At 48.1% G+C, this 9,693-nt stretch overlaps 1 long non-coding RNA gene across 2 annotated transcripts; it reads right to left on the reverse strand.

Annotated features, from left to right (window-relative positions):
• Positions 1 to 390: 390 nt before the first annotated feature.
• Positions 391 to 6,930, reverse strand: LOC137847084 (uncharacterized). Of its 2 annotated transcripts, none has more exons than XR_011090787.1 (2): positions 6,108 to 6,930; positions 391 to 3,151 (listed from the first exon to the last, which is right to left on the reverse strand). It is a non-coding gene; the product is annotated as an uncharacterized lncRNA (long non-coding RNA). The 2 variants fall into 2 exon arrangements; XR_011090786.1 differs by having other exon boundaries at positions 6,104 to 6,930.
• Between the last annotated feature and the right edge of the window lie 2,763 nt (positions 6,931 to 9,693).

Here is a 9,693-nt window from a genome sequence, read left to right on the forward strand (position 1 = left end):
CAGCTCGGAAGCCCTGCTCTGGAGCATGTCCTTCTCTGTATTAAAGAAACACGCAGTGTCTCCAGCCTGTCCTGCTCTGGGACAATCCATGTCTAGGACACCTCCAGGATATTCCAGTGCATTGCAATGCACTTAAACTTACCATGTAAAGGTTGCTAGAATTGCTCCTCCAGTGTATTCTCAGCTTTCTAACACTCCACACAGTCTTAAACAACTCTCCCTTCTCTCCCCTCCCAGTGCCAGCTGCAGGCAGTGCCCCCAGCCCTGCTGCGCTGTGCAGAGGAGCTGCTCCTGGGCAGAGCTGTCTCTCTGCAGCGCTGCCCGCTTGCCAGGAGCTCCCCTTGGGCCCAGTGTTATAAGTTGCCCCCTTAATTTTCAGAGAGCATTGCATTAATAATAGAAAGGAATTTATTGAGTAAGCAACAGCAAGCAAAACAGCGCTGGGCGGCCGGGGAGTCTCGGCTCCGCCAACGGCGCGCACCTCACCCCCCCCAGGGTCCCTTTTTATATCTTGGTGATTTCAGGATTACGCAGCACGTCCGGGTATGTTCTGCGACTGCGCGCACTGTTGCTAGGGGGTCGTCTCTGTCCCTCTGGTGGTCGTGAAGATGAAGGCCGTAGTCTTCCTTGGCGTTGTGGTTCAACTTCTTTCTTTATTTGGTCATGTTGGCCCAGCGTGAGACAGGAAAGCAAGATGTTGATACACTAGTTGAGCAACTTATCAGGAGATGGTTACATGAACTTTGCAGCAGTGTTTTTTGAACAAAAGAGGCTACTGAGATGCAGAAGGAGAGAAGGGGAGAGGGTTCTCTTTTTTGTTACATTAAGCAAAGGAATTTTCATAGTGTCTAGCTAAGCATTATACAGCTCCTTACTTCAGCAGGGAGTTTTCACAACTCACGTTCCTCAAACAGAACTCCTTGTTTTTACAAAAGACAATGAACAAACATTTATTGTGTATTACAATCCCTCCTTTTTCTTTTAGTTACTCATTTTGTTCATTGAAGCTCTGCAATGCCTGGCTACTAAGAACTAATGTTTCCTCGATTCCTTCGTTGGTACTTATTGGCTCGTATCTGGCATGTATGAGCATTAAATGTGCCGCTTCTAAATGTCCCTTTACAATCGCAATCAATTTATTAAAAATACATGGTCCAAAAGTTAGTGCTATTATTAAGAACAACAAAGGTCCTGTTATTGTTGATAATAAAGTAGTAAGCCAAGGTGAATAATTAAACCAAGATTCGTACCAGCTCTGTCGGGCTTCATTCTCCCGTTTCCTTTTTTTTTTCAACCCTTCCCTGGGTCTTGCCATTGTATCTCTTACCTCTCCAGTGTGATCAGCATACACACAGCATTCCTCTTTCGGGGCTGCACACAGCCCGTCCTGTTGTAAAAAAACATACCAAATCTAATCCCCTATGATTTTGTAACACTACCTCTGAAAGCAACCTGATAGATTTTCCAGGGCCGAGATGGATCGTTCAATTTGGGTCAGGTCCTCGTCCACAGCAATGCATAAGGAAGTAAATTCTTGATTTTGTTTAACCAATGAGGCTACCCTGGTCCCCACTCTAGCTCCTCCCAGGATTATTAGGGTGGCCAAAGTTAGAGCCGTGAATGGTTCCCATCTTTCCAGATGATGACTTTCCACTGTGTCTGGGTGTACATATAATCCTCAGGGTGGTATAGAATCCTTGGTATAATTATCACCTGTATACAGAAATCACGAGACACACTAAAGAGTTTTAGTGATAGACAAGGAGTTATGCCCACTCACAAACAAACCCACCTAGCATTGTTGGCTGGGATTAACCACTTGGCTGATTATTTTCCATTCTCCATGATATTACATAGGTGACACTTCCCACTAGGAACCGTGCACACACACCTACCACCTCCAGTGACTTGTGTTAGTGTTACCCTTATGTCTTTTCCCCAACTGCAATGTAGAGGGCTGTTCTCATTTGTGCGGGAGGGCTCCCCAGGATTCCCAATAGCATCATAATATGAAGGCCTTATACTAAAGCATAATCAACAGTGTTTTGTTACACTTGGGTTTGTTTTGTTTAATAATTGGTAGCTGGCATTCATGACCCCCCCCCATATGTTATTCTCAGCTATGTTATCATTCTCGGCTTTACCTGAGTTCGTAGGGCTGCCGAGGGTTGGCACTGTAGTATTTTCCGCAAGCTGGATTCCCTGGACATTTTCTGACAATACCTCATTTGGTCCTACTGCCTGGGGCCTATCAGCATCCTCCTTTTTATTAGTACGAGTCTTCCTCTATCTGTTCTGTGTTTGTAAAATCTGACACCTCACATTTTTCCTAGTACCCAGCTAGTATCATCCAAGTTTGTTATATTTATATATAGAACCTTGCAAATTTCTTTATTTCCATGGAAGGTTCCTGTATACCCTATACCATGCCCTCACCACCTGTAACGGGGACCTGCTTGTTGGTTACAACCTTGCAGCCTATATCCCACTTGTAAGAATTTATTCCGACCAGCCCCGAGTGTCCAGTCCATAGCAATGGTTTCACACCCCCAGTATGCACAATAATACATGTTCGGGTAATTACAGTACCCCTTTCCTGGGTTAGAACTTGGGCAGAAATAAAATCCTGATCGGTTAAAGCATGGCTGCACTGACACCAGGTCACATAATGTGATGCGGAAACTGGGAGCACCCGCTGTCGTTTGCTGGATGACGAATTGATCCTTCCATCTGATCAAGCTCCATTTAAAAGGCTGATGGGGATGCGCAGACCCATAGCTGACCAAAACGATGATACTGACTCCCATGTATCGTAGGAGGTGGTTGGAGCCCATCTAAATTGTCGGCCCCTCAGTCCCCCACCGTTTTCACTTCTCTGCCTCGCTTGTCAGTTCGGTTGCAGCGAACTACAAGGTATCAGTTCTTCTTGGCAGCAGCAGTGTTCTTCAGGGGAACCTACTAGGGAGCCTTTGAAACAGGGCCTCCTCCCCTTCCCACGATACACAGATAATATAAAATACTTATCGAGTCCGTCTTAGTGTCAGCTTCAAGTCGTCAGGGCCTGGAGCTGCCTCCCATTTACCTTCCCGGATTGGTCCTTTCACACGGCTGGCATGCGTCCATCCTTTCTCCGCAGTTCGAACAGCCGTTTCTGTGGTAAGCAAAACAACATAGGGGTCTTCCCCATCGTGGTTTTAAAGCAGTCTCTTTCCAAGTCTTAATTAGAATTGAGGGTGATCAAGTGGCAATTCCAAGTCATAGGGTATACCATATAGCATTTCAAAAGGAGAAATTCCTACATCAGTTCTGGGCTGTGTCCATATGTTTAACAGTGCAAGGGGTAAGCATTTTACCCAAGAAGCCTTAGTTTCCAGCACAAGTTTTGTTAGTTGTTTCTTAATTTCACCATTCATTCGCTCTACCTTTCCAGAAGAGGAGGGGTGCCAGGGGCTGTGAAAATCCCACTCAATCTCTAAGGCCTGCTTTGATCCTTGCAGTAAAGCTTTACACCCATTCAGTCACGTGGTCAATTAGGACAAACAAGTAACTCAGTAAAGTCTACCTGTATACTTTGGAAAGGTCAAAGCCCTGGCTCCCGTCCCCCTCTAGACAGGTTACAGAAGGCCTTGTTATTTACCTTTTGACATATAGTACATCCTCTGCATGTGTGCTTCTCTAAAGTATATATTCCTACATAGACATGCTTTCTTAGAACAACATCACACATTGCTTGCACCTCCCAATGACTCTTCTGATGTAAAACAGTTAATATTTGCCTCATTATCACTTTATTCAGCATTTCTCTCCCATCAGAGAGTATCGATTTTCCTTAAAATGATCCACATATTTGTAACATTAATACCTCCTTGGGAAGTTGTAATTGCTCCGAAATATTTTTTTTTAGAATTTACCCAAATAGATAGGTGGCCCTGTAAACCCCTGAGGTAAAATTGTCCATCTATATTGTTGCTTTCGCCCCCATTTCAGGGTCTTTCCAGTCAGAGGTGAATATACATGTATGTTTGCTCTCAGGGCCAGAGAGCACTCCATTAATAACACTGTTATTCCAGTCTAACAATTTACTAGTTGAATGCCCAATTTAATCATCAAATCCCTTCCCAACAAGTTAGTCTCTGCCTTGGATATATACAATAATTGCCCAGTGATCATTTTATCCCCTAGTCTCAGCTTGGTATCCCCCAAAAGTGGCACTGTTATCCCAGTCCCTTCTACCCCCATCACATTTAGGGTTTCATTAGTTAATTTAATCCCTGATACTTTACAAGTAACAGCAGTTGGGAGAGCGAGAAACCCCCCCGCAGACACCAAAGTCAGTGCAGAAGGAGGGGGAGGAGGCGCTCCAGGCACTGGAGCCGAAGCCCCCCTGCGGCCGCTGGAGAGGCCCCTGGTGAAGCAGGCTGTTCCCCCCCCACCGTCCCCCTCCCCGATGCTTGGGAAACTGAACAAACACCACAGCAAATATGCAAATATACCAAAACTTCTCGACTGTTACTTAGATAATGCCTACATCACCTTTCCCTGCTCATTCAACTTCGAATACCTTTAACACTTTCAACAAACCTTTTAACACTTCCTTTATCTTTCTCTAGCCTTTACTTTTCTAATGCCGACATCAAAGGCTCAGTCAGGGGCCAACTTAATTCTGTACCTTTTCCCTCCAAGATGCTGAAACAACATCAATATACAACATTTCATCCTGTTTTCCTTCTTTCCACAAAAACAACATTGACCGTAATATGGTGTTATAATTAATACTTCCATTTAGGGGCCACTCCGCTCCATCCTCTAGTTTATAAAGTGGCCACCACTGATTACAATATTTGATAAGGGTTCTTTTACTCTCTGTACCCTCTCATCCCACTATATCCCTCCAATGTGTTAGTATACATCCTAGGGGGCTTTTCCTCGGGATTTCTTTGCTTTGAACTTTTCCTATTGTAATCTGCAGTGGTTAATATTCCACCATTTTCCTAGAAGCTCTTTACTAGTCAATCCCAATCCCTCCAAAATCCACAATATATAGATACACAAGTAAAATCAGACCACTGTAAATTAACTGCCTGTAGACAATTACACTGGGAACATTTAAACCTGATGAGCCGATAATATGCCTGGGAAAATTTTGTTCCCTTAAACATACACCTCAATGGCAGTTCTTATATTTTCATATTTACATATTAACATATGTATAAAAGAACACTTTAACAAAAATGCCCGGGCTTTTATATATACAATATACAATGTACAGTTATTATTCCAGTTAGAATTATTCCTCAGCAGCTGGAAACATTATGCCAGTTGCCATTAAAGCTCGCTTACCCTCCTCCTGTCTTTCTTAAAATCTTGGACGTCCCCAGAGTTAATGGGGACAGCCACATATTCCTAGTCACTGGTCCCTGAACGCTAGAGTCAGAGTCGCTATCAGAGTCTCCCTGGGGTTGCAGATTAGGAAGCCCGGGAGTCTGAGGGGCTGCAGGTGGTGGTGGTGAAATATAGGGAGGCAGTGGGGCTGGGGTCTCTAATTCTCGTTTTTTCTTGTGCCTCCCATCCCCTCCTTTTTCTTTTAGAGGATATAAATTGGCTCGAGTTTCCGAGCTGATCCACAAATGTGCATATTCACTTTCTTCCAAACTAAAAGGTTCCTTTGAGTTTACATAGATATTTAGGGCCTGGCAAACCCAATCTTCAAAGGACCCAAATACAGGCCAGTAAAGGTGGTCTCCTCGAATCTGTTTACCACCCCAAACTTCAACACAATAATGTATCATTTTTACTTTATTCCTTCCCCGCCTAAAAGGGGAATCCTCCCAATTTTTAATCATTAATCCCGGGGTAACCTAACATCTGTCGTTACCCCGCCCATGGGACCAGAAGGCTTACTCTTCTTCTGTCCCATCTTCTGGAGCGCCCTCACACACACACACACAAATCGCTTCCCCCTTTTCGTGGCCCAGTCCCTCGCGGGATGTGGGAACCGCACTACCGAGGGGTCCGCACTCGCTTCGTCCGCAATTGGACGTCTCACAACGCTACGCTCCAGGATACCCAACCCCAACCGAACGGATCACCGGCCTATACTTACTCACTCCTGAGTCTTCGTTCGGTCTTCGTGCACAAAGATTACTAGGGGTTGCCGGCTTTATTTGCTTGCTGCCGAATTTAGGGTTCGTCGGTGAAGGATTTGAATGAAAGTAATCCTAGCGAAGGCCGCTGAAATCAGCGGGGCGCCCCCTCCGAAGGTCTTTCAATCAGATTGCCTTCATCCGAGTCACGGCACCAAATTTGTTATAAGTTGCCCCCTTAATTTTCAGAGAGCATTGCATTAATAATAGAAAGGAATTTATTGAGTAAGCAACAGCAAGCAAAACAGCGCTGGGCGGCCGGGGAGTCTCGGCTCCGCCAACGGCGCGCACCTCACCCCCCCCAGGGTCCCTTTTTATATCTTGGTGATTTCAGGATTACGCAGCACGTCCGGGTATGTTCTGCGACTGCGCGCACTGTTGCTAGGGGGTCGTCTCTGTCCCTCTGGTGGTCGTGAAGATGAAGGCCGTAGTCTTCCTCGGCGTTGTGGTTCAACTTCTTTCTTTATTTGGTCATGTTGGCCCAGCGTGAGACAGGAAAGCAAGATGTTGATACACTAGTTGAGCAACTTATCAGGAGATGGTTACATGAACTTTGCAGCAGTGTTTTTTGAACAAAAGAGGCTACTGAGATGCAGAAGGAGAGAAGGGGAGAGGGTTCTCTTTTTTGTTACATTAAGCAAAGGAATTTTCATAGTGTCTAGCTAAGCATTATACAGCTCCTTACTTCAGCAGGGAGTTTTCACAACTCACGTTCCTCAAACAGAACTCCTTGTTTTTACAAAAGACAATGAACAAACATTTATTGTGTATTACACCCAGGAGCCCGGCCCAGCTCAGCAGCAGAGGCCCAGCCCAAGGCCTCCCTTGCTCTGCCCCCCACCAGGCTCCCTGCACATGGTCCTGGGGCTCCAGGGCTCACGGCTCCCGGATGGCAGCAGGGTCTCTCCTGGGGAAAACACTTGGAAGCAGACAAAGCAAACACTGACTGGCCCTCTCTAAACACTGTGCTGACTGATTCCTGTAGCAGGAAGTGCCCTACTTGGGTGTGCAGGGCTATGGGATGTGCCAAAGTTCCTCTCTTTTGTTCAACTTATTCATCAGTGAAGTGGATGATGTAACTGAGTGCACCCTCAGCAACTTTGTTGATGACACAAAGCTGGGAGGAGTGGCTGATACCCCAGAGGGCTGTGCTGCCATTCAGAGGGACCTTGAGAAGCTGGAGAGATAAGCTGAGAGGAACCCCAAAAAGTTTAAGAAGGGCAAGTGCTGGGTCCTGTCTCTTTCCTAGGGAGTAATAACCCCCAGCACCAGTACAGGCTGGGAATGACCTGCTGGAGAGCAGCTCTGCAGAGAAGGACCTGGGAGTCTCAGGGGACAGCAGGCTGACCATGAGCCAGCAGTGTGCCCTTGTGGCCAAGAAGGCCAACGGGATCCTGGAGTGCATTCGGAAAAGTGTTGCCAGCAGGCCAAGGGAGGTGATCCTCCCCTTCTACTCAGCCTGTACTGGTGCTTAGGGTTATTCCTCACAGGGAAGGAGACACCACCTTTTCTTTGTGATGTCAAATGCATAAGAATCCTGACAGGGTCAGAAAAGTGGCTAGGAGGGAGAGGAAGGTGATTGTCCCCTTCTACTCTGCTCTTGTGAGACCCCACCTGGAATACTGCATGCAGGCCTAGGGTCCCCAGCACAAGAACCATGTGGAGCTCTTGGAACGGGTCCAGAGGAGGGCCACTCGGATGATCAGAGAGCTGGAGCACCTCTCCTATGCAGAAAGGTTGAGGGAACTGAGCTTGTTTAGCTTGGAGAAGAGAAGGCTCAGGGAGACCTCAACAGGGAGGGAATGCCTGTTTACATGTGTTGATAGCGATAAGACAAGGGGAAATGGTTTTAAACTAAGATGGAGGAGATTTAGGTTAAGTATTAGGAGGAAGTTTTTCACTCAGAGGAAGGTGAGACACGTTGCACAGAGAGGCTGAGGATGCCCCATCCCTGGAGGCATTCAAGGCTAGGCTGGATGCATCTCTGGGTAGCCTGCTCTAGTGGTCAGCAAAACCTGACAGCCACAGGACCACCCCTTTGGGAAGGGGCTCCTGACACCCTCACCTTTGGGGGAGAGATGCAGGAGCACTGGGAACAAGGAATTCATGTCAGAGGCGATGGTCACGCTCCAGCAGCCCTCCATCTCGCTTGCTGCTGGCCCTCAGCTCAGGACAAGGGATGCCCGCCCTGGCTCCTCAACCACAGCTCCTCTGCAAGGTGCCCCTGCTCCTCCACCCGTCAGTGAGGGTTGCCCAGTGCAAGCTTGCTGCCTGCTGACCCCACTCCTGGCCACACAAGGACAGCGCTGGGGAGCACCCAAGCAGTGCCCAGCAGGGACCAGGCCTTGCAGGGAAGTGCCGGCACTGCCGCTGCTCCAGTGATGATATCCTGGTGATGCAGTGCACCCCCTGTGACATCAGCACGTGTCATTTGAAGTCCTATAAGGTCAGCAGCAAGGAGACAGAACAACCTGGGAGAGAAATGAGGGGTTTGCCTTCTTCTCCTGAGAAAAAAATACCTCCTTTCTACCCTGTTATATTCCAGCATTTCCTGACAAATCTGCCAGGAGCATCTTCAAATGTTGACAAAACCCACGGAATAAAGGAAGTGGAGCACTGGAGAAGTCCCTGCTGTGTACCTGCACCAACATGCCTCTGTTTCTGGGAGCCCTCCCAGGAAGTTGGGGTTTGAAGCTTGTCCTGGCACTGGGCTTTTTTCAAAAGATGGGAGTGAAGGCACCTGGGATGCAGCAGGCCCTCAGTATACCTGAATTCCTCTTCACTGCATGTCGCTCACTTGGAGAAGTAGTAGGTCTTATATGGAGGAATTGCAGCGCATGCCAGGGCCTTCCTTCCCAGATATCACAAGGGACTCTGAGATTTCAGAAGGCCTCAGCACCGTCCCCCGGTCTGCCATGCAGGAGGCAGAGGTGGTACATGAGGGAATGGCAAACGTATTCGCTGTTTCTCATTCGTGCTTGTCTCTTCTGAAGAATCTGCCCCCATCCAGCACAGCACCCCAAGCTGGGGGACCTGTCCCCCCACACCGCAGCAGCTCTTCCATCAATGTCCCAGCCCTGTGACAGCAGGCGGGGATCCAGCTCCTCCTGCCTGTGCCCCAGGCTGAGGGCATTGGGGCACATCTGGGCTGCAGCACCTCAGCTGTGGCACAAGGGCCAAACTCAGACTTGTCCCAGACCTCGTGCCAAGAACCTGGGCATGCACAGACTTTCCATCACAGCTGCCGTGGATGCCAGATGGCCAGAGGAGGATGAAATTAGGGGTCCCATGGAGGGCAATCCCTGGTGTTTCTAAGAAGAGTCTGAGACTCACAATCTGTCAGAGTGAGGGTTACAAGGACACTTTCCTTGTAACCACCACCACCCTTGAAATGTCAGTAGGGTCTGTGTGACCTGGGCTCTAGGACATGTCCCCAGCGAGCTGCCCCTGGGCAGAGCCCTGCTGCCAGGAGGTGTCTGCAGGGCAGAGCTGAGCACCCAGTCGGTGGGATGGGGGCTGTGAGCTGCAGGCAGGAGGCGTGGGGACAGAG

This window comes from Anas acuta, chromosome W (assembly GCF_963932015.1).
Source record: "Anas acuta chromosome W, bAnaAcu1.1, whole genome shotgun sequence".
Lineage (NCBI taxonomy): Eukaryota > Metazoa > Chordata > Aves > Anseriformes > Anatidae > Anas > Anas acuta.